This window comes from Triticum urartu, chromosome 6A (genome assembly GCF_056163025.1).
Source record: "Triticum urartu cultivar PI428250 chromosome 6A, HENAU_Tu73, whole genome shotgun sequence".
Lineage (NCBI taxonomy): Eukaryota > Viridiplantae > Streptophyta > Magnoliopsida > Poales > Poaceae > Triticum > Triticum urartu.
Window position 1 is genome coordinate 6380629 of NC_141878.1, and position 20869 is coordinate 6401497.

Consider the following 20869-nt stretch of genomic DNA (forward strand, 5'->3'; position numbering starts at 1 on the left):
GCGACGGCAACGGCGGCGGATTGGTGCAAACGGACATGGAAAAAAGCTTCAACCGGCCTAGTATAAGTTACAACTGATGGAGAAAAAAGCTTCAACAGACATGACAGAAAAGGTTCAACCCTCATGGAAAAGCTGGAAGCAGGTACGAAAAAAGCTTCAAGCGACCATGAAAAAAGCTTCAAGCTAGAGCCAGCAATGGCTATGACGGCAAGGCTACGATGGGTTGACGGCGAGGTTGCAGGCTGCAATGGCGAGGCTGCTACCAAACGACAGCGGGGGGTGCGACCACGGAGCAACGCCATGTTGCAACCAATGACGACGAGGACCGCAAAACACCCACGAGATGCAGCTTCAACGGCGGCGGCGTGGTTGCCAGCATGTCGACGGCAAGGCGAGCGAGGAGCGGCGTCCTTCGCGGGAGGATAGACACGGGAGATGGGAGTTTTTTCGCGAGGGCCGGGTAAGAGAAAGAGGCGCCATGGTGGAGGATGTGTTTGCGTCGAGCGCAGCCTATACGCGAGGAAGGAGGAGGCTTTGACCTCCACGCAAGGGAGAAGATGCAATCTGGACAGTTATTATTGAGTAAATCGAGCGACTGGGGCTTGACCGGCCGAAACTTTCGACCCGTGCACCGGCGCCCAGTACTGACCTAGAGTATATGACAAACGAAGCGAATGTCCACCTCCACATCGCTCACTCGCCGCAACCTAACCCACCAAGGAGCCACACACACAGCACATCGACAACAAGAGCGCACGCACGCAGCAATGGCGTCTGTTGTGGAGCGCGCGTCGCCGGCGCAGCACTTTCTGGTGGTGACGTACGCGGGGCAAGGCCACATCAACCCGGCGCGCCACCTCGCGCTGTGCCTGCTCCGCGCCGCGCCCGGCGCCCGCGTCACCTTCTCAACCGCCGTCTCCGCCTGCCGCAAGATGTTCCCAGACCACGCGGACGCGGCGGCGGTGGACCATGTCGACGGCGCCGGCGTCCGCTACGTGCCCTACTCCGACGGCTTCGACGGCGGCTTCGATGGCGTCAGCACGGACTACATCTCCAGCCTCAAGGTCGTGGGGGCCCGCACGCTGGACGGCGTGCTCGCGCGCCTCCGCGACGCCGGCACCCCCGTCACGCGGCTCGTGTACACGCAGGTCCTCTCCTGGGCCGCCGACGTCGCGCGCGCGCACGGCGTGCCCGCCGTGCTCTACTGGATCCAGCCGGCCACCGTGCTCGCCGCCTACCTCCACTTCCTGCGCGGCACCGACGGCCTCGACCAGGCCGTCGCCGCCGCGGCGAGCGACCCGTGGGCGGGCATTCGCGTCCGGGGGCTCCCGCCGATGCGCGTGCGCGACCTGCCGTCCTTCTTCGCCATCGCCTCCGACGACCACCCCTACGCCTTCGTGCTCCAGGTGATCCGCGAGCTCCTTGACGTGCTGGGCCGCGAGGACACGCCCACCGTGCTCGCCAACACGTTCCACGCCATGGAGCCCGACGCGGTGGCGACGCTGCGCCACAGCGGCATCCACGTCGTCCCCGTCGGCCCCGTGCTCTCCTTCCTGGACGCCACGGCGGCGTCGGCCAACAACAACAGCAACGACCTGTTCGAGCTGGACGGCAAGGGGTACATGGAGTGGCTGGACGCGCACGCAGCGGGGTCGGTGGTGTACATCTCCTTCGGGAGCTCGTCGACGATGAGCAGGCGGCAGATCACGGAGGTGGCGCGCGGCATGGCGGAGAGCGGCCGGCCGTTCCTGTGGGTGCTGAGGAAGGACAACCGCAGCGAGGTCGACGGCGACAGCGACGAGCTGTGCGCCGGCGGTGGCATGGTGGTGGAGTGGTGCGACCAGGGGAAGGTGCTGTCGCACCCGGCGGTGGGGTGCTTCGTCACGCACTGCGGGTGGAACTCGACGCTGGAGAGCGTTGCGTGCGGCGTGCCGGTCGTCGGAGTGCCGCAGTGGACGGACCAGGGCACCAACGCGTGGCTGGTGGAGCGGCAGCTCGGCACCGGGATAAGGGCCGCCGTCAGCGACAAGGACGGCGTGCTGGAGGCCGGCGAGCTGCGGAGGTGCATCAGCTTCGCCACATCGGATGTTGTGCGCGCCAAGGCGGAGCTGTGGAGGGAGAAGGCGCGCGCGGCCGCGGCCGTGGGCGGCTCGTCCGAGAGGAACCTCAGGGAGTTCGCCCTCGCCGGCAACTAGCCAGCCGGCAGGCCACCTTGCATGCACGCCATGGTCCTGCAAGTCCACAGCATATAGCATGACCAACGCTGCTACACAGCCGACACATTGTGGACGATTTGGAGACGATGCAGCGCATCAAGCCATCCATGCAATTAGCAAAAGTGAGCATCTCACCGTCCACTCCTCCCGTCGTCCAAAGTTCGGCCGACGGCCGGCGACTGTCGTCCGTACAGCAATTTCGATAGCATCACGACGTGCATACGAGACGACTCGGTACAGCAAATAGCGAATGTTTTGGTTACCGCCCGAAATTACTCCGTACTACGTTGATGTCGTAAATAATTTGATTCGACGTTGCATCTGTTAGTATGCTATAATAGTAGTGCTAACATGCTACTAACATATATTAATTCAAAGCCGGACTGTTTTGATTCGACGTTGCATCTGTTAATTCAAAGCCGGACTCGTCGTGAGCCTGGGAGCAGAAAAGGCTCACGATTACAGCATCAACCCACTTACAGGAGCAGAAAAAACAGCTAAGAGATACATGGTGCTCTGCAACATCTAGCTAGCTTCACGCAACCTACAAGTAAAGATGAAGAAAAACTAAAGCCCGGGAGCAGCTTGAAGAGAGTGAAGCCCTCCATCAATCGCAATCCGTCGCTCAGTGACACCAGGGAGGCCTTGAGGAGACACAACTTGCAGATTGGAAGAAACGCGTTGTCAGCTCCATGGGCTGCGGCCAAAACGGATACACCCTTCTCCATCTCCGAAAGGGGCTCCCTACCCCCTCGCCTGGCTCGAGGCGCCGATCCGTCGGAAGATGCAAACGCTCTCCCTAGAGCTAGGATGATTAACCGCCACCGAAGCCACCGGGAAGACCAAACCAGAGCACCGCCAACATGCAGCGCCGGGCTCAACAAGGAGAACCTTGGCACTGAGAGGAACTGCACACGAGGAGAAGCAACTGCACGGCGCGAGACTGTTGATGACAAAGCTGCAATGAAGGAAGCCTAAACGCAGCCTCCAACCACGTAGCCGCCGAATGCCTACCAACGGAGCAGACTCGCCATCGCCCCAAAACTCACCAAAGGCGGCACCTTCATGAAGGAGACGGCGCCACGGGCGTCGCTGTCGCCCAATCTAGATGGATTTTGGCTTTCGCCCGGAAACGAGCAGGGGAGAAAGGCAAAAGGGGGAGGGAAGTACCAAAACGGCGCCTACATGTAGGGGACGGCGCCCGCGGGCGTCGCCGCTGTCGTGGCCGGCTGAGTCGGCCTGGATTTCTCCGGGCACTACACCGCCCCCAGCCCCAGCTTCAAACACGGCGCCATCAGCCAGGGACGACCGAAGACCGGATCTGAAAGGGGATCTGAGCGTTGGAGGCGAAGGCGTCAGATCCAGACGGGGGCCCCCGCAGCCCGGCGTCCAGCAGCCTCCACCCGCCGCCACCTTGCCGCCCGAGCGGCCAAGGCAGCCGGCCAGCACCCGCGGCCGCCGCTGGCTGAGAACGGCGTCGCGCCACCACCCGAGGCCGCCGCCTCGGCTCCAGAGCCCCCCGCGCGCGACGGAGCAGGCAAATCCTCGCCGCCACCTTCCTCGGTGGCCGCGCGGCTTGCCGGCGACCCCCTCCGGTGGTGACGAGGTAGAGGGGAAGGGGAGGGGGCCCGGCGGCGGCTAGGATTGGCGCCGCCCGAGTCGCCCCTGCGGGAGCGACGCGGGGGCCGGGGTGGGACTCCCTATGGCCACTTTCACGCACATCGTTTCCACTAAACACCCTACTAACACATCGAAATATCGAATGGCATTCACATCTTGTAGGGATCTCTGAGGTGGTGTAAGCACTAGTTTGGCAGTTCTATAATTACCCTAATGTAGTATTGTTTGGAAATTGCAGTGCCGTTTCTCGGAATGGCTAGAATTCGAGTGATATCTATCAAATTAACCCATCATCTAAAGGTAGTGCCATGTTGCTCTGCAATACCGAAGGAAATTTTTCATTGAACCTTTTCTTTGTTTCTACAACTACTAGGAAACCGGGCATACATATTGTACTGGTTTAAAACATCTTACATCCTTCCCTCACACACTATGTCTCTAGCCATTGCATTTACACCTTACTAGTGGTTGGGGCTCGCCATTGCGGGCCTCTTTAGAGGAAGGTGCACGCACGTTTCTACATATGCATGCATGCACGCTAGACCGCCAACGGTGTCACCGGCCGTTTCAGGAAGAGGACCTGCCGGTTGACTTCTCTTTCACCGGAGATCCGTGTTGATCATTCGGTGCACAAGTAGGGAAACTCGGGGGAGTCTAGGGTTTCCCCCCACCGCCTCCCGCCAACCCCCACCCCCTCGCCGCCACCGGAGACGACCGCAGGGAAAGCCCGCGCGGGCGCCGGGGAAGGTGGCGGCGGGGTCTTCGGCGCTTCTTCGCGGAGGCCATCGGATCCAGGGCGGCGGCCCCTGCAGGCGTGGCGTGCGACGTGCCTGAGGGTTCGGCCGTGAGGACGGCAAGCCGCAGGCGTGCCAGATCTGGAGGTATTGCCCCCCTCCCTTCCCAATCCCCGGTTCGGGTTGGATCTTGCCGGATCCAACTCCGGTGTGTTCTGGTGGAGCAGATCGGTGTCCGGGGGAAACCTTGGCCACCTTGGCTGGCCGGCAGCGGCGACGCCGCTTTCCTCCTTGGGGGCGCTGCTGAGGGCACCATCTCTCCACTCTGACCCATGTCTGGGTGAAAGCCCAAGATCCGATGCGGATCAGGCGTCGGCGGAGCCCCGTGCACCATAACCTTCCTGGAGGCGACGCCAAGGACATTGGGATCGGATGGAAGGGTCTGCAGGTGAGGGGTGGGGGTGTGATGCCTCCCTTTCGATGGAGCGGTGTTTCGTTCTACATATTCTTGGCGGCGGCTCTTGGCGGCATGGAGCAGCGAAGGCTTGGCGTCAGATGTGTGGTGACGGACACGCGCAGGAGGTCGACACTGTCTGGCGTCGTGGTGGCGTCGGCGGCAGCGAGACCGGGCAAGGCCGATGCAACAGTACAACTCTGAAGATGGATATGTGGCAGGTGATTGTGGCGGCCTCATACCCGGCAGGCGTCCTGGTTGAGGAGCATGCCGGACTGGTGGGTGCCCATATCCGGCAGGCGTCCTGGTTGGGACCTCAGGTCTTAGATGTTAGGTTTGGCTGCGAGGTCTGTTTGGTATTAGGCCCAGACCATCAGCGCCCCTTCATCAGTTAGATAGGAGTAGCGACAGAGGTTGCGAAGATGGTGGCTTTGGTCTTACTGTTGTACGACTTTGTAAGGTCTTGTGTTAATAATTAATAAATTGGCCGTATGCATCGTCCAGATGCAGAGGACGGGAGTATTCCTCCTTTTCTAAAAAAAGGTTTCTCCGTTTTAAGGGGGAAAAACCTCACCTCCATCTCATTTCTTTTAAATCTCACATCAGCAAACTAGCTTAAATAGGACATCTTGAAAAAAAAAGCCTTACTTCCATCTTAAGAAAAAAGGAACGAAAAGATTTTCTGGAAAAGAAAAGGACTGGGATATCTACCCGACGTCAGATTTGGGGCTTCCCCTGAGTGAACGAAGACAAATAGCATATGTTTATATCTTGTACCGTCTAAATTTTTTTTGCCACTAATTATCACTCAGAAGCTATTTATTGATACATAAACAAATCATAGGAACATGGATTTAGAAAAAGCAAGTCATGCTCTAAAAAAAGTCACCATGCTATACTCCAAAAACAAACAAATCACATGCCTAAAACTTATGTAGGTCAAGGCAAGTGTGTAGAAAGACTACTTGTATCAAGGATATATATACACAAATCATGGCAAAAATTTATTGCCCATATGGCAAATGATGTCTGTGCAGCAAAAACTTTAAAATTAGTGGCAAAAATACAGAGGTAGATCATGATAAAATGTGGATAAAAAAGGAAAGTACTTGTAAATTTCCAAGTGCATGGCAAAAATGCGTATTAAATAAGAAAAGGACTTATGGGATTTTGCCATGATATTACGACAAAAATGCGGTGCTCTTTGATATAACATACAAGTCACATGCATCAAAAAATGAACTTGCCATGGTGGAAATAATATAATTGTCATGTAATATAGCAAAACTTGTCAGAGGGCATTTTGGCTCCCAGGTGCATTTGCTCCCACATGAACCATAAAAATAGAAATTTGTTTTTTTTGAAAAAAAATCCTTCTTTTTTGTAGTTGTTCTTGTTAGTGTTGCAAGCATGCTTGACAATTTTCATACGAAATGAAGTAGTAGTCTTTCATTGGTGAAAACAACAAATTTGAGTATAACATTTGGGGGTGACATTTGGTGTTCAATTTGTTTTTTTTGTGTGCAGGCCAACACGCTTAACTTTCTTACCTAAAAATTTGCAGGTAGCATTTAGATGTGACTATGAACACATAAAAATTTTGTTAGTATTTTTTTGACATTTCAAAATCATTTTCCGAGCGCAGGAGCACATGGACCTGGGAGCCGAATTGGATTTCTGAACTTATCATAATCGACTATGAATCATTGCACACTACCTCTTCTACCTACTGCAACTCAAAACTCACAAGTGAGTAATTTTGAGAAAATATAAAATATTTCTTCTCAACCCACAATTAAGACCGTTCCCTCTATCATCACCTAACCATTCATGCATGTGTAGTTGTTGGTCGGCCCCTGTCATGCGTGCATGTAGTACAACAAACAAGTGGCATTTAACGTCCCTAAAAAAACAAGTGGTATTTAACGAATACAGTCTTGTCGTCCTGTACTTGTCATTAGTCTCATTTCTTCATTGTACTCCCTCTACGTATGCTCGCACCCAAATCCATACAATGCAAGCAACAATGTAAACAACATAGACAACATGGATCAGCATCACAATATATCGAACGAGAAATATAGATAGATTTTTCGTCCGACATATATAGTTCATCAGACACACTTCATCGGACCAAAAGACATAGTTCGCCGGATTATACTAGATACAAAATAGACATAGCTAGACGATGCGAAGAGGCGGAGATAACCATTTCATGGCTGGGCCTTTTCCGGTGCGGTCACTGAACCGTCAGTTCATCTCCTCCGTATAGGCGTCTGCGGCGGGAGGATCATCGCCGTCGTCCGTACAGGGGGTGCCGCTCTCCGACACCGGCGAGATGTAGCTGGAGAGGTGGCGGATGGTACAGGACTGCTCCTTGGCGTGGCGTGCCGCCTTGGCTTTGGCGGTCTCTTTCTCCCTCGCAAGGCGTTTCAAAGTTTCGATGCCGAGCCGGAGCGGCTTAGCATTTTTTGCCGGAGGCGTCTAGCATCTGTTTCCGCGAAGGAGCATTGGCGCGGCCTGGCCGGGAGGAGCTGGCAGCGGATGTTGGGGAGTTCGAGCTCCCGCCCGTGTCCAGCACAATCAATCAAATGAATTTAGTTTGTATTCATGAGAGAGGTCACACTGGGCCACGATGACAGAGACCTCAAAATAAATGCGCATGCCAACTAATTAAAAAGAAGACATTAAGCTTGTTGTGTTCCATCATGTAACCGTTTTAAATGTTTGTAGCATGTGGGAACCCAGCTGGAAGAACCTGCTTACGTAGTTATCTTTTGGAGCATCGACGTGATAATTGTCGTGACTTGCTTAAATAAGAGTATATTACAGGGAGTCTTACAAGTTGGGCTAAATGTTCAGTTTGGTGGTAGCACTTTAAAAATACAGTTTTGTGGCCATCTAACTTGACCGGTGAAGATACGGTCACAACATGTGTATGCAGAGGTATCCGTGTTTACGCCCAACCTGTCAGAGTGATCGCGTGCAATACATGTTTGCACAAAGCAACCTTATATTTCTTCGGATTTTTTTTATTTACCGAAAAAACAATCGTTGTACTGCTGTGTTTTTTTTGGGGGGGGGGGGGGGGGTCTACATGTCCCAAACCCGCGACCCACAAATAAAACCTGAGACACTCAAGCCACTACAACATTCATGATCTAGCAACTAAAACAGGTAACAAGGTTTTTATAGCAAAGATAACAAGGTTTATTGATTAGTAAGTCAAACATTTAAGTATAAACCCTTGTATATTATTAAAAAATGTTTAGTCAATACAGATGTCTAAAACTTTACTAAATAAATATGGTCAATTAATCATTTATTTGAAATCTTTAGTTAATACAAACATATCATTACTTTACTTATGACTTGCATTAAAAAATAGGCATGATTGAATATTCATATCAACAGTTTAAATTTTAAATTATGACCTTTTTATAAATTATATGAACGTTAAAGTATAAAAATGTGCATATAAATATTGAAATGTTCGTTTAATTAAAATAATTTTTTATTTTAATTTCACAAATATTTGTATTATCTTAAACATTATATTAATTCATAATTATTATTTTTAATTCAAAATATTCTTTGAATAATACATGAACAATTTAAAAATATTTCGTTTATAGTTACAATATTTATGAGACATGAAAATTTAAATGTTATTTTTATTACCGAGACCATAATTTGAAGCAAACAATACTATCTTTTTTTTAAGGGGCAGCAAACAATACTATCTACAAATTTCGAAAAGAAATGGTGCCAAATTGGTTGTACTGACCATAACTCATCTCAGCTAACAAGCCCACGTGTTTACTGTTAAGTGATTTAGAATGTAATTATCCGTGTGATAAGCCCACATGTCACCGTGCCAGGTGGTTCACCAGGTGAGCGCACCTTCAGCCAACCGCGAGTTCGAAACCTCCCCTGTCCCATCAACAGATATCTTTCTCGACATTTTTCGTCTTACATAGTCCACTGACATGTGGGTCCCACCTGGGCTTTTCTGCGTATTTAAAAAATGTAGGGAGTTACAAAAAAATTGTACTCCTAGCCACTAACATGTGGCCCATTGCTATGGAGGCACTAACATGTGGGCTATTGCCATGCAGGCAAGATGTCGACGGGTGATTGTCGTTCGGCGGAACGACCGGGAGGGAGACGACAGGCTGTTGTCGGCAAGGTGGTGGAAATCTATTGTTGATGGGAGCAATGGTGCCGAGGTGCAGTGCCGGAGACTTGTAAAGGGTAGTCAGGGAGTGCAAGGAGGAGATCGTAAAATTGCGCGCCATCGTCAAGGTGTGCAAGTGGGTTCTTGAATGATGTGTCCAACAGCTCGGGGATGTGAGTCTTCTGCTGTAGTTGAGATGTGTCACTGGCGGACGAGAATTGAGGACGAGAGCGGATGAAAAAAGGAAATTGTGCCTTGCGTTTCCGTTCGTGATCAAGGAGTTCTGACGAGTTCATGTATGGTGAAGTTGATTTACACGTATATGGCGAGTTGTATTGCCGCTGGACAGGAGATGTCGGTCGGTAAGATGTGGCATCGACAACAATGAGTACTTGTTAAGATGTGATGGGTGAAGAGATGTGTCTCCCCATGTGAGTCGGCAAGAAGACAAGGACTAGCTTGAAGAGGACGTGCACTGGCTAAGTTGAGATCCTGCACGAGGTTATGCGTTTGGTCTGCAAGTAGCACGCTAAGATGTGGCATCATGGCTGATAGTCTGAGTAATCGTTGGTTTTAGTCTACGAGTCAGCATGCAAAAGAAAAGTTGGTGAAGACGTTGTTGCAAGAAGAGAGTTGCGGTTTGGTAAGTCGCGTCACTAGAAGCAACCGGCGTGACAAGATGAAGAGGTGATCATCTACATGTCTCATCGAGTAAAAAGTCAGATATTTTGATTATGAGGTGAGTGTTAGAATAATCCAAACATAGGTGAGTATTGGATGTACGTTGCATGCATGGCAACTCAAAAAGGTGTTACTGTGTAGGCTAGTTCTGTCCGATTAGGGAGTGACCAGGCTTGCCGGTGATTAGTTTAGGGAAGTGGAGTAGATAGCATAAAGCTACTATTTTATAGGTTAGGGTTTTAAAAAATTATCAATTTTTTTTTCGCTGATAACAAGTCAGGGGTCGGCTGTTTCAAAAAACACAAAATGCTCGGTGCTTTACAACTGATCATGATTATGATAGTTAGGGCCCGCATGTAAGAAAACTGATAGAGTGGACCGTTAAGTTGCACGTTATGACAAATGGGACCCATGTGTCAGCCTCACAGAAATCCCCAATACAAAAAAACAAAATCCCTAATGTCTGGACTCGTTCCTGTCTTCTTCCTTCGATTTGTCTTCTTCCTTCGATCTGTCTTCTTCCTTCGATCAGATTGGGGGGCAGAGAGGATCCTACCCTCCTGATGCGATCGCCCATCGCCAGCCTGCGGCGCGCCGCCGCGCCTGGGAGTCGACGGATCTGCTCTGGCCCTTCGCCCTGCGCCTCCCCGCCGTTCCTCCCCTCGCCGGGATACCAGCGCCGCTGGCCGCCTGCCTCGACCCGACGGAATCAAGCAGCATCAATTGTTGCGCCGCTGCATCGAAGCTTGCCAGAAACAGGTCGCTGACCACCGGCCTCTCCCCTCCATCCTCCCTCGTTCTAGAACGGGAGGAGCCGGCTAGGTGGAGGGTGGAGGCGCTCCTGCGTCGGGCGGAGCCCTCCTTGTGAGCCGCAGGAGGGGCTGGCGAGGGAGCTCAGCCTCCACCTCCTGGTGCCCCAAGCTCCGGCGTGCTCTCTCGGGTGCGTGGACGAGGGCGCCGGTAGCAGGCGGCTCGATGTCGATGCGGGGCAGGGGTCAATGCGGCGATGCGAAGCGGTTGCCGGCGATGTGCGACGGCGCGGAGGAGACGTGAGTTCCAGTGGCGGCGGGGCAGTTCGTGCGGCGGCCGGTCCCGCAGTCGGACCTGGCTTGCCATGCGGCAGGTGGTGGAGGTGCGGTGGTGGAGGTGGTGGAGAAGGGAGAGAAGAAAAAATAAGAGAAAGAAGAGAGAATTTATATGTGGGTCTCACATGTAAGTTAACGGTTAAACAAACAAAATGTTTAGGAGTGGATCCGACCTGTCAGAAAATGGCTTAAATCGATAACAACGAGCGTTTTGTGTTTTTTGAAACAGCCGACCCCTAATTTGATAGTTATCAGAAAAATATAAATTTGATAGTTTTCTGAAACCCTAACTTATAAAGTAGTAATGTTATACTATTTACTCAGGGAAGTGTCCTGGCTTTGTAAAGCCGCGTGTGAGTCAAAATAGAAGTGCTAGTCGTGCGGTGTTAGGAAAGCTACTTTTGTATTGGAAAAGTACTAGTACGTGTTAGCTGTTGAGTCCTAGTCCGTGTACGTGCAGGATACTTGGGTCTACTTGGGTCGGTTGGTTTTGCGTATATTAGAGGGTATGCGAGACGTACCCTTGGCTAGAGTTTCTGTGCGCGTGCGTTTGTGTGTTTAGAGCATCTTCAACAGGTGTGGTAAAAGGCGTGTCCCCATGGTAAATTTTGGTTTTAGCGCACCCCGGCTGGTTTCGCACGCTCTAGCGGTGGCGGAAACTTACCGCGCGCGGGAAGCGTTTGTGCGCGCAGGAGAAAGCGGCACGCGGCGCGGTAGATTTGACGCGCCGCTTCACGCGCGCTTACAAAATCCCGCGCTCGCCACGCGCACAGAACACAGCCACGCGCCCTCCTCTCGCAACCTCGCCGCTTCGCAACCTCGGCGCTTCGCCACGTCGCCGCTTCACCGCTTTCCGCGCCACCATGCTGCTGCGCCGCCGGGGTCGGGCTACCGCGGCGTCCGCGAGCGCCCCAACGACTGGTACTCCGCCGAGAACCGGTCCGGCGACGTCCGGCTCGGCCTTGGGTCGTTCCGGAGCGCGCACGAGGCGGCCGGCGCGTACAACGCGGCGGCATGGCGCTTGGACAGGCCCCGGTCGCAGATAAACTTCCGGGACGTCTTCATGCGCGAGCAGGCGCAGCGCGTCGCCCCTCCGCCGCGTCTCATCACCGACATGGACCGTGCCGACCACGCTCGGCGGCAGCGCCGCCTCCTCATTGCCTAGGAGGACGAGCGAGCCATGGCGGAGTGGCGCCGTCGCCACCCGGAGGACGTCCCCGACGAGCGTGCCTACTGGGCGGAGATGACGGCAAGGCGCCGCGCGAAGCAGGCGGACCGGCGTCGGCGGAAGGCATTGGCGAATGCGCAGTCCGATATCGTTGCAGCAGGTGGGAGGTCGATCTTCACGTCAGACGATGAACGTTGGTTGGACATATGGCTCGATACCTCGGACGACACCGACGAGGATGATGATGATGATGATGGTAGCGACTTGGAGTAGTTTCTATCTATGTATGCCATAGTAGTTTCTATCTAGTTGCACCATAGTTTTATCTATCTATGCTTTCGAACTATCTATCTAGTTGCACCGATGTAAAATACCTTTGTATCATTTTTATCTATGCAATCTATCGTTTAGTGCGGCTATCAATCTATGTAAAAAATGTTGTAGAATGAGCGCGTGCACTGCATTTTTTGCGCACTACTGGAGCGGCGCACATGCTGCATTTTAACGCGGCTGCTGGAGCCAGCGCTGCGCGCCGCAACAAACCAGACGATGGGCGCGCGGCGCGTTCGGCGCCTGTTGGAGATGCTCTTAGAGGTGGTCGACCGTTTGGGAGAGTTCCAACAATCTAGTGTCAATTAATTAAGAACACGAGAACACTCGTCAGAGAGTAAGGAGCGCATGACGTAATGGAAAGGTGCGCACATTGAAATTGAAAGTATTGGCTCTTCATCCATCAGAAGAACACTGAAGTGAAGACGTAGAGAGAAGACAAAACACTCTGCTAATCGTAGTCGGCTACACAACTACTGTGCCGATGATTTCACATGGATTTCTGGGTATTCCGCATAAATTATGGGCTCATCAAAGTATGTAAGTAGGAGAGATCAAAAGGGTTGGATCAACTTTGTGCAAAACAATATTACATTAAAGTTTCCGCATTACAGTTTTACTTACAGTATACTCCCATCTAGCGAGTTCTGACGAAGGTTGAGTTCCTCGAGTTGAGTACAACTTCCTATACTTGCAGGTATCCTTCCACTAATGTTGTTCTCATCCAGTTTCAAAGACACTAGCTTAACCAGATTACCAATAGCATCTGGGATTTGCCCCGACAGTTTGTTGTGCGCAAAGGATAGATCGACCAAGCGGTGCAAATTACCAGTAGTAGGTGGTATATTTCCAGTGATATGATTGTAATCCATGTAAACCCTAGTGAGGCTCTTAAGATTGCCAATCTCCGGTGGTATAGACCCAGAAATTTGGTTTTCCCTTAGCCAAAGCCACTCAAGACTATCAGAAAGATTGCCTATCGAACTTGGCATTTTGCCTTGAAGATTGTTCCCAACCAACAGCAGCTTAGCCAACCTGGTACAATTTGCGAGTGAAGACATAAATCCCCAGTTTCCTGTTTCTAGCATGTTGTATGACAAATCAAGTTCCTCCAAATTTGGCAATGACCCAAAGAAAGGTATGAACCCAGTTAGTGTGTTGTTATACAAGTAAAGCTGACGAAGGTTATAAGCTTTTGGAAGAGAAGCTGCGATTGGGCCATCAAACTTGTTTGTTGAGAGCACTAATGTCTGAATATTCGGGAGTGTGTAGCTAATATTGGGGGGTAACCTTCCAATAAGCGAGTTGTTTCCTAGGCTAAGAAATGTCAGAGATGACATATTGAAGAGAGATGGTGGAACTGTCCCAGACAAGTTGTTGGCAGTCAATGCCAGTATCTGCAGAGGTGAGATATAACCTAAGCTCTCTGGCATGCTCCCGACTAAATTGTTCCCCGTAAGACGAAGATCCACAAGGGAGGAAAGGTTCCTTAGTGAGGAAGGTATTTTTCCTGAAATATGATTATCACTTAAATCGAGGTATTCAATAGGGGGAGAGGTGGCAGTAACAACAGGTATGGAACCAACAAGGTTGTTCTGTTGGAGGGAAATGTCAACAAGAGATGATGTGTTGAAGAGAGCCTTTGGCAGTTCTCCACCAAGACTATTGCTATTGAGCCAAAGTATTCGGAGGGATGAACTATATGCCAGGGACTCTGGGATGACCCCCTGTTAGAGCGTTCACCCCAAGATTGACATATGTGAGAGAAGGGCTGCTGCCCAAAGATGGCGGTATGTTACCTTCCAAATTGTTCCTGCTGAGGTTGAGATCACGGAGACGGCGCAGGAGGCCAATCTCCGATGGTATGCCACCACTTAAGTTGTTGTTTGACAGCTGCAGCCTTGTAATAGAAGTTAGGTTAGCAACGCAAGGTGATATGGAGCCTGATATGCCTTCCGACTCGAGGTCCAGCGCAATCACACGGCAAGGATACGGTTTGCTGCAGGTGATCCCATGCCACTCGCAAACATCAAAGGACTTGTTGCTCCATGAAGCTAAAACTCCTGCTGGGCCTGAGAGTCTGGACTTGAAGCAAAGGAGGGCCTGTCTATCACTTTCAGTTTCCTTGCAGATGGCTAGTGGCAGGCTGCAAAGGAAGCAAAAGAGGTATAGAAACCAAACAAAGCTGGCATGGCTGTTGTAGGTTACAGCTATGGCGTGTAGAAATCAAAGTTCTCATGTGCAGGAGGTTGTCTAAGTACTCGGCTGTGGAGTGCGACAGCATGAATATATATTCACGGCTCAGCCATCAATATGGTGTGGTGTGAACGAGGATGATGCAAGCAACACGGCTTGCTTTTGGATCGGATTTGGCGTCCATCGAGACTAGTGCTTGCCGACTGAATTAGTTTTGACTTGGAGGTGGTTGTTCAAAGCCCAAACTTGCGAAATGAAATACTCCAACGCCAACTACTCCCTTCATTCTTTTTTATAAGACGTTTTGGACAGCTGACATTGAACTGTCTTGTGCTCTGTCTAAATTGTCTAAACGTCTTATAAAAGAGAACAGAAGGAGTAGTTGGTGTTGTGAGCATGCATTTGGACGCTAAGAGATTTGACCCCTGCACGTCGATCTAGCATTATTGCTTCACGTCTCAGACAGGGACATGATGATGCTTCGAACCTCTGCTTACACTGCATTGACCCAAACACCCTCCAACAGCATGAGGAATACATGTAGTTGCCTGAGGTGCAGTGTGAATGCACGCTTCATCTTGAAGAATAATGAGCACACAATTCAATGTTAAAAAAAGTGGAGGAAAGTAAATATATGTACTACCACTGTCTGGGTTTATCGGTCCACTTTGTATTTTATGCCAAATTTTGTACCGTAAATTTGACTAACAGAATACTATAAGTTCTAGTATGTCACGGAACATATATTTTGGATTCATATTCGAAGAGGTTTCCAATGATACATTTTTTATGGTATATAACTTATTTATATAGTTAAACTAAAAGCCAAAGGTTAACCCAAAATACTAAATAGACTAATAAATTAGAACGGAGGTAGTAAAGGATGCTAGAAAATTATGACATTGAAAAATTCACAAAAAGTAACTCTGCATTATTTCATCACGTCTCAAACAGGGACATGATGATACTTCGAACCTCTGCTTACACTGCATTGACCGAAGCACCCTCCAACAGCACGAGGAATCTTACATTCTTAAGAAGTTGATCCCCACTACTATCAATTCTCTCAACATGCGTCATCATCATGCCATGTCATCATTAATTTGCAAATCCATGACTCCTCCTGCAGCCACGTCATCACTAATTCTCTTCACACACGATTAATTGATCGCTTTTTAGGAACAATTTATTGATCGCTAATCATCCGACTGCTGCAAGCACAGTTTAATCGATAACCTGGGCCCATACAAAGGCCAATAGTGTGGTACATACAAATGCTGAGGGTTCGTCTTCCCTGCCGCTCTCTCTTCCACCAGGCGCCGCCACGACCACCGCGCAATGAAACGACACCTGCAAATGCACATGAACCGGCATCTTTCACTCTTTAGAGCCTCTCATTACCTCACCCTTCATTACCCTGCAAATGCGGAGGAAAGTGCTAGATTAAAATGAGCAGTCGTCGCCTCACATCTCATATTTTGAACCGGGATTGAGCTCCGGCGCACGCGACCTGTCATCACGGCAATATGGGGTCCCATGGTGTGCCTCCACGTCGTGCCTGCATGGAATCGCCGGAAGCCCTGCATTGGCTTCTCTCGGCCGCTCGTATCGCAAGGGCTTCACTCGGCAGCAGCCTGGAGGTGAATCTTGCCACCGGCTGTCGTGCAGCCCCTCAGACCCTCCTCTCTTTGTCCTGCGTAGACTCCACTCAGCCTTCGGTAAGCAATTAACCATCACAAAATACTCTTGAATGATCTGTCCTAGTGCATTTAATTCAGATCTGTGCATTGGGCTTTGTTCAAATAAGTTCTGACCTATACTGTCAGCAACAGTCAACTGGTTGATCTCTTCCTGTCTGTTGTCTATTGAATCAACCAATACCGTGTTAATTAAGGTGGGAAGAATGGATTAAGTAGAAGATTAATTAAGTTCAGCAAAGGCATCCAAGATTACTCTCTTCAAAGTAACATTCCTTGCTGCATCCATGGTGATGGGTCATGCATTCTAGGCTGGACACTTTCTGGTAAGAGAAAGATTAGTAGCATATCACTTGCATGATAGTGATTGAGTTCTTTTCTTCTGGATGGTTATCAATGCAGTCCATAGAGAGTTCAAAATATGTGATGCGGTCAGCTTATTTGTGACCACTTACAAAATTTATGGTAAGTAACAAATGAAATGCACAATGTCATATCATACTTTTATCTGTTCGCATATATTAGTGTGCTCTTTTGATGAATATTCTGCAAGGAGCTCCATTCTGAAGTTCACAACTTCGCCCTTGGTTGAAAAAGCCACCGCTTAATTTAAGAGATTCTCAGACGAATACCTTGTATGATTATTGGTTAGTTTCTTCATGTTATTGTCATTTTAACTACATGGGTAATATGTATAAAATGATCATGCTCTTTTTTGATTATATACTGCAATTGTGCGGCTACACGATGCTTTAGAATCTACTTCATAGTTGAAACATGCTTGAATAAGTTTTATTGTGAAATTATTGTATGACTTAGTTTTGTTATTATAATACTTCCATATATTATTATATGATTGTTCTTATAAAGTAGATTCCACTTTTTTTGTAAAACATAGTTGCAAACTTAATTTTTTTGTTAAAGCAGTTTCAAGTTTGTTGTGGTGTTAGTGGTATCGATCCCAAGTTCCTAACTAAACTTTTCGTTCTATTTTAGATAACAGGAAACTTTTACATTGGTAGGTTGGTTCTTCATACAAGGTTTGAAGGATCATGACAAATAGTAACTTTGAGCCACATTTTACAAGTATTTGAATCAATTTTTTTATCTAAATACTTGGTTCATTTCTTTGTATTTGAGACTTCTTATGCATGTGATTCATTATGCACCAGCGGCAATCCACAAGGAACCTAGCAAATGGTTTTTCTGTGCTATTGTATGTTTCAAAATTTTATAATTTTTTTATCTGCAATTCTATAGATATGTACCTCCACATTTCCGCAGCAACGCATGGGGTGTTATCTAGTACATTTAGTTGCCTGAGGTGCAGTGTGAATGCACGCTTCATCTTGAAGAATAATGAGCATGCTATTCGATGTTGAAAAAAGTGGAGAAAACTAAATATATGTACTACCTCTGTCCAGGTTTATCGGTCCGCTTCGTATTTTATTTTTGTACCGTACTACCTCCGCCCTGGTTTATTGGTCCCCTTCGTAGTTAGTGCCAAATTTTGACCGTAAAATTAACCAACAAAATGTCAATGCATGTAATAGAAAATTATACCATGAGAAACTATGTGCAAATACGAATCTAATGATATAATTTTTTATGACATGCATTAACATTTTAATAGTTAAATATATGGTCAAAATTGGACACAAAATACGAAGGGGGCCAATAAACCAGGACGGAGGTAGTAGATTTGACTAACAGAATAGTATAAGTTGTAGTATGTCATGAAACATATATTTTGGATTCATATTCGAAGTGGTTTCCAGAATAGTATCAATTATTTTTATAGTTAAATTAAAAGTCAAAGGTTAACCCAAAATACTAAAGGACTAATAAATTAGAATGGAGGTAGTAAAGGATGCTAGAAAATTATGACATTGAAATGTTCACAAAAAATAACTCTGCATTATTTCTTCACGTCTCAGACAAGGACATGATGATGCTTCGAACCTGTGCTTACACTGCATTGACCCAAACACCCTCCAACAGCACGAGGAATGCATGTAGTTGCCTGAGGTGCAGTGTGAATGCACGCTTCATCTTGCAGAATAATGAGCACGCAATTCGATGCTCAAAAAAGTGGAGAAAACTAAATATATGTACTAACTGTGTCCGGGCTTATTGGTCCCCTTCGTATTGTACGCCAAATTTTGTACCATAGATTTGACTAACAGAATACTATAAGTTGTAGTATGCCCCGAGATTTCCAATGATCATATTCAAAGAGGGAGCTGTGGGGAACGAGGGGAGAGGCTGCTCGATCGGGAGGGGCTCAAAGATCGTTAGGGTTGACTGCTGTGGCGGCTGGGCCTCGTGGGCTACAAGGGTTGGGCCGGCCTGGGCCGCTAGCTGGGCTCAGCGAGGCCATGTTGGATCGTAAGCCACGTGAATGAGGAGAATAGAGCAGCCGTGCACTAAGAAAACAAACCTTTCTGTGTGTGCGTTCAGAGTTGTGCATGTTATTGTTTTTATTTCTTGGTGTGTTGCTGCTATCAAATTTTATTTTAGTTTGAAAAAATACCGGGTTGATCTACATGCAGCTTAGATCCTGAATCGCTGCTGCCAGCGGCACACACGACACTATAAGTCTGGCCAATGTTTTTTGCAAGCTGTACGCGAAACTCAGATCGAAATTGCTTCACACACGACACTTGATGCACGATCAGCAAACGACACTTGCTCCCCAACAGCGGTAGCATCAGCTAAGGAAAAAACAATTGCTTCCTGCGTTCACAGGCAGCTGCCAAGTAAGATCGTGCAAGAGTCGGCCACAAATACATCGTCTGTATAGCAGCGCCGAACTCAGATTGACGTACTGCGAAACCGACTACACAAACGCTGCAAGGATAATCGTTTCGTGTTTAATGTGGGGTTGGTATGCATTTATTCTAGACCTCGGCTTATGCCTCCCTGCCATAGTCGGGTGGTACCTTTCAGAAGCTATAGTGATGATTTCGATGGATGTTTTAATTAATGAACACACTGACTTTCACTTTCCTCGCAACGCAGGGGCACATGTGTAAAGATTTAGTTCTTTGTGACAGATGGTAGGAGGGAACACACACGGCTTCTCCTTAGATCCGTCGTGTTCTCAAATCCTTATTAGCATTGTCTTCTTTTGGTAAAATTTTTGCGAGATTTCTTTGGGTTTTTCTTACGTCCATAGCAATGGCGGACATGGCTACTACTACGAGCTTGATCACTTCAACGATCTACGAGTTCTGACGACACTACGTTAGCTTGAAGCGTGCCATGAATGGCTACTACTACGAGCTTGATCACTTCAACGATCTACGAGTTCCGACGACACTACGTTAGCTTGAAGGGTGCCATGAAGGACAGGCAGAGCAGAGGTTCATTCGCACGACTGGCTTGCACACCCATCAAGGATGCAGCCCTCAAGCCGACATCGACGGCGCCACCCGTGATTCACCGACCTAAGCCGAGTCGCCGTGCGCTGCCTGTGATTAATCGTCTAGCCCGTGAGCCGACTCCTTTGTCAACTGCCACATCCTCTGATGCTTCCGTCTGCCGGTAATGTCTCCCTCATCGGCCTCGCCTCGCCGGACAAGCACCGGCCACGGGTCATGGCAGTGATCGATCATGCTTGCCCCTTCTACGCTTCTTTCTAGGTCTGCCTTCTCACGTGCATGCTCTTGGGTCTGTCTTAATATGCACTATGCGTGCTAGCTGTTGTTGCCGCCCTAGACTAGCTCTCTCTCACGCCGGACCGGAGGTAGACGAAGCTTTTTTTTCCTGGCAACCAACGCCCCGGCGCTCAAACGCCCTTTTTTTTCAGCACACAAACGTCTCCGGCCGCACGAACAGCCCATTGTATTTCCAGCGAGCTCGAACTCTGCCACACACACCACCCCACGGCGAGCACACATGCACTCTGAGAGGCTACATCTCTCTCTGGCTCCTTTGGCTCTACCACCTGCCAGCACCTTAAGTAGTAGACGCGCACATACACAGCTCATGCGCCACACCGGCCATGCCCACACGCATTAGCTAACCACTAACTACATGCACTACATGCACGCCCACGCACGTCCGCACTACATGCACGCCCAACGGCTTGGCTGACCCAGCTGCTCCGCTTACGGCGGCACGGCACGAACGACCTGGCCGAGTCTTCGCACGAACCATCCAGCCACGAACGTCCAGCTCCGCGAGTCAAACCACGAGCGCACGCGTCAAGATTAATGCTATCACTAGCTAGCTTTAGTTAAGCTTGAAACATGGCAGTTAGCTAGGTAGCTTACTTTTCTATCGCTTCACGGTTTACTTAAGCTTTCATTGCTTCATTCTTAGGACAAGCATGCCGCTGATTTGGAACGACGGGGCTGCCCTGGGTGTTGGCATTCCTTTCGGAATTAACTGGCCATAAGTAAAATATAACTAGCTTAGGTTTGACAATTTCTTTTCGATCATAAACCATGGAATATTGATGCTAGAGAAGGTGATGTCGTGAGGCTGGAGTTTTTCTTGTTCCGACC

At 49.1% G+C, this 20869-nt stretch overlaps 2 pseudogenes; one reads left to right on the forward strand and one right to left on the reverse strand.

The window, feature by feature from the left end:
- The first annotated feature begins 646 nt into the window (after nt 1-646).
- On the forward strand, nt 647-2613 carry LOC147963036 (crocetin glucosyltransferase, chloroplastic pseudogene; annotated as a pseudogene).
- Nucleotides 2614-13038: 10425 nt separating this feature from the next.
- LOC147963037 (uncharacterized) lies at nt 13039-14688 on the reverse strand (annotated as a pseudogene).
- Between the last annotated feature and the right edge of the window lie 6181 nt (nt 14689-20869).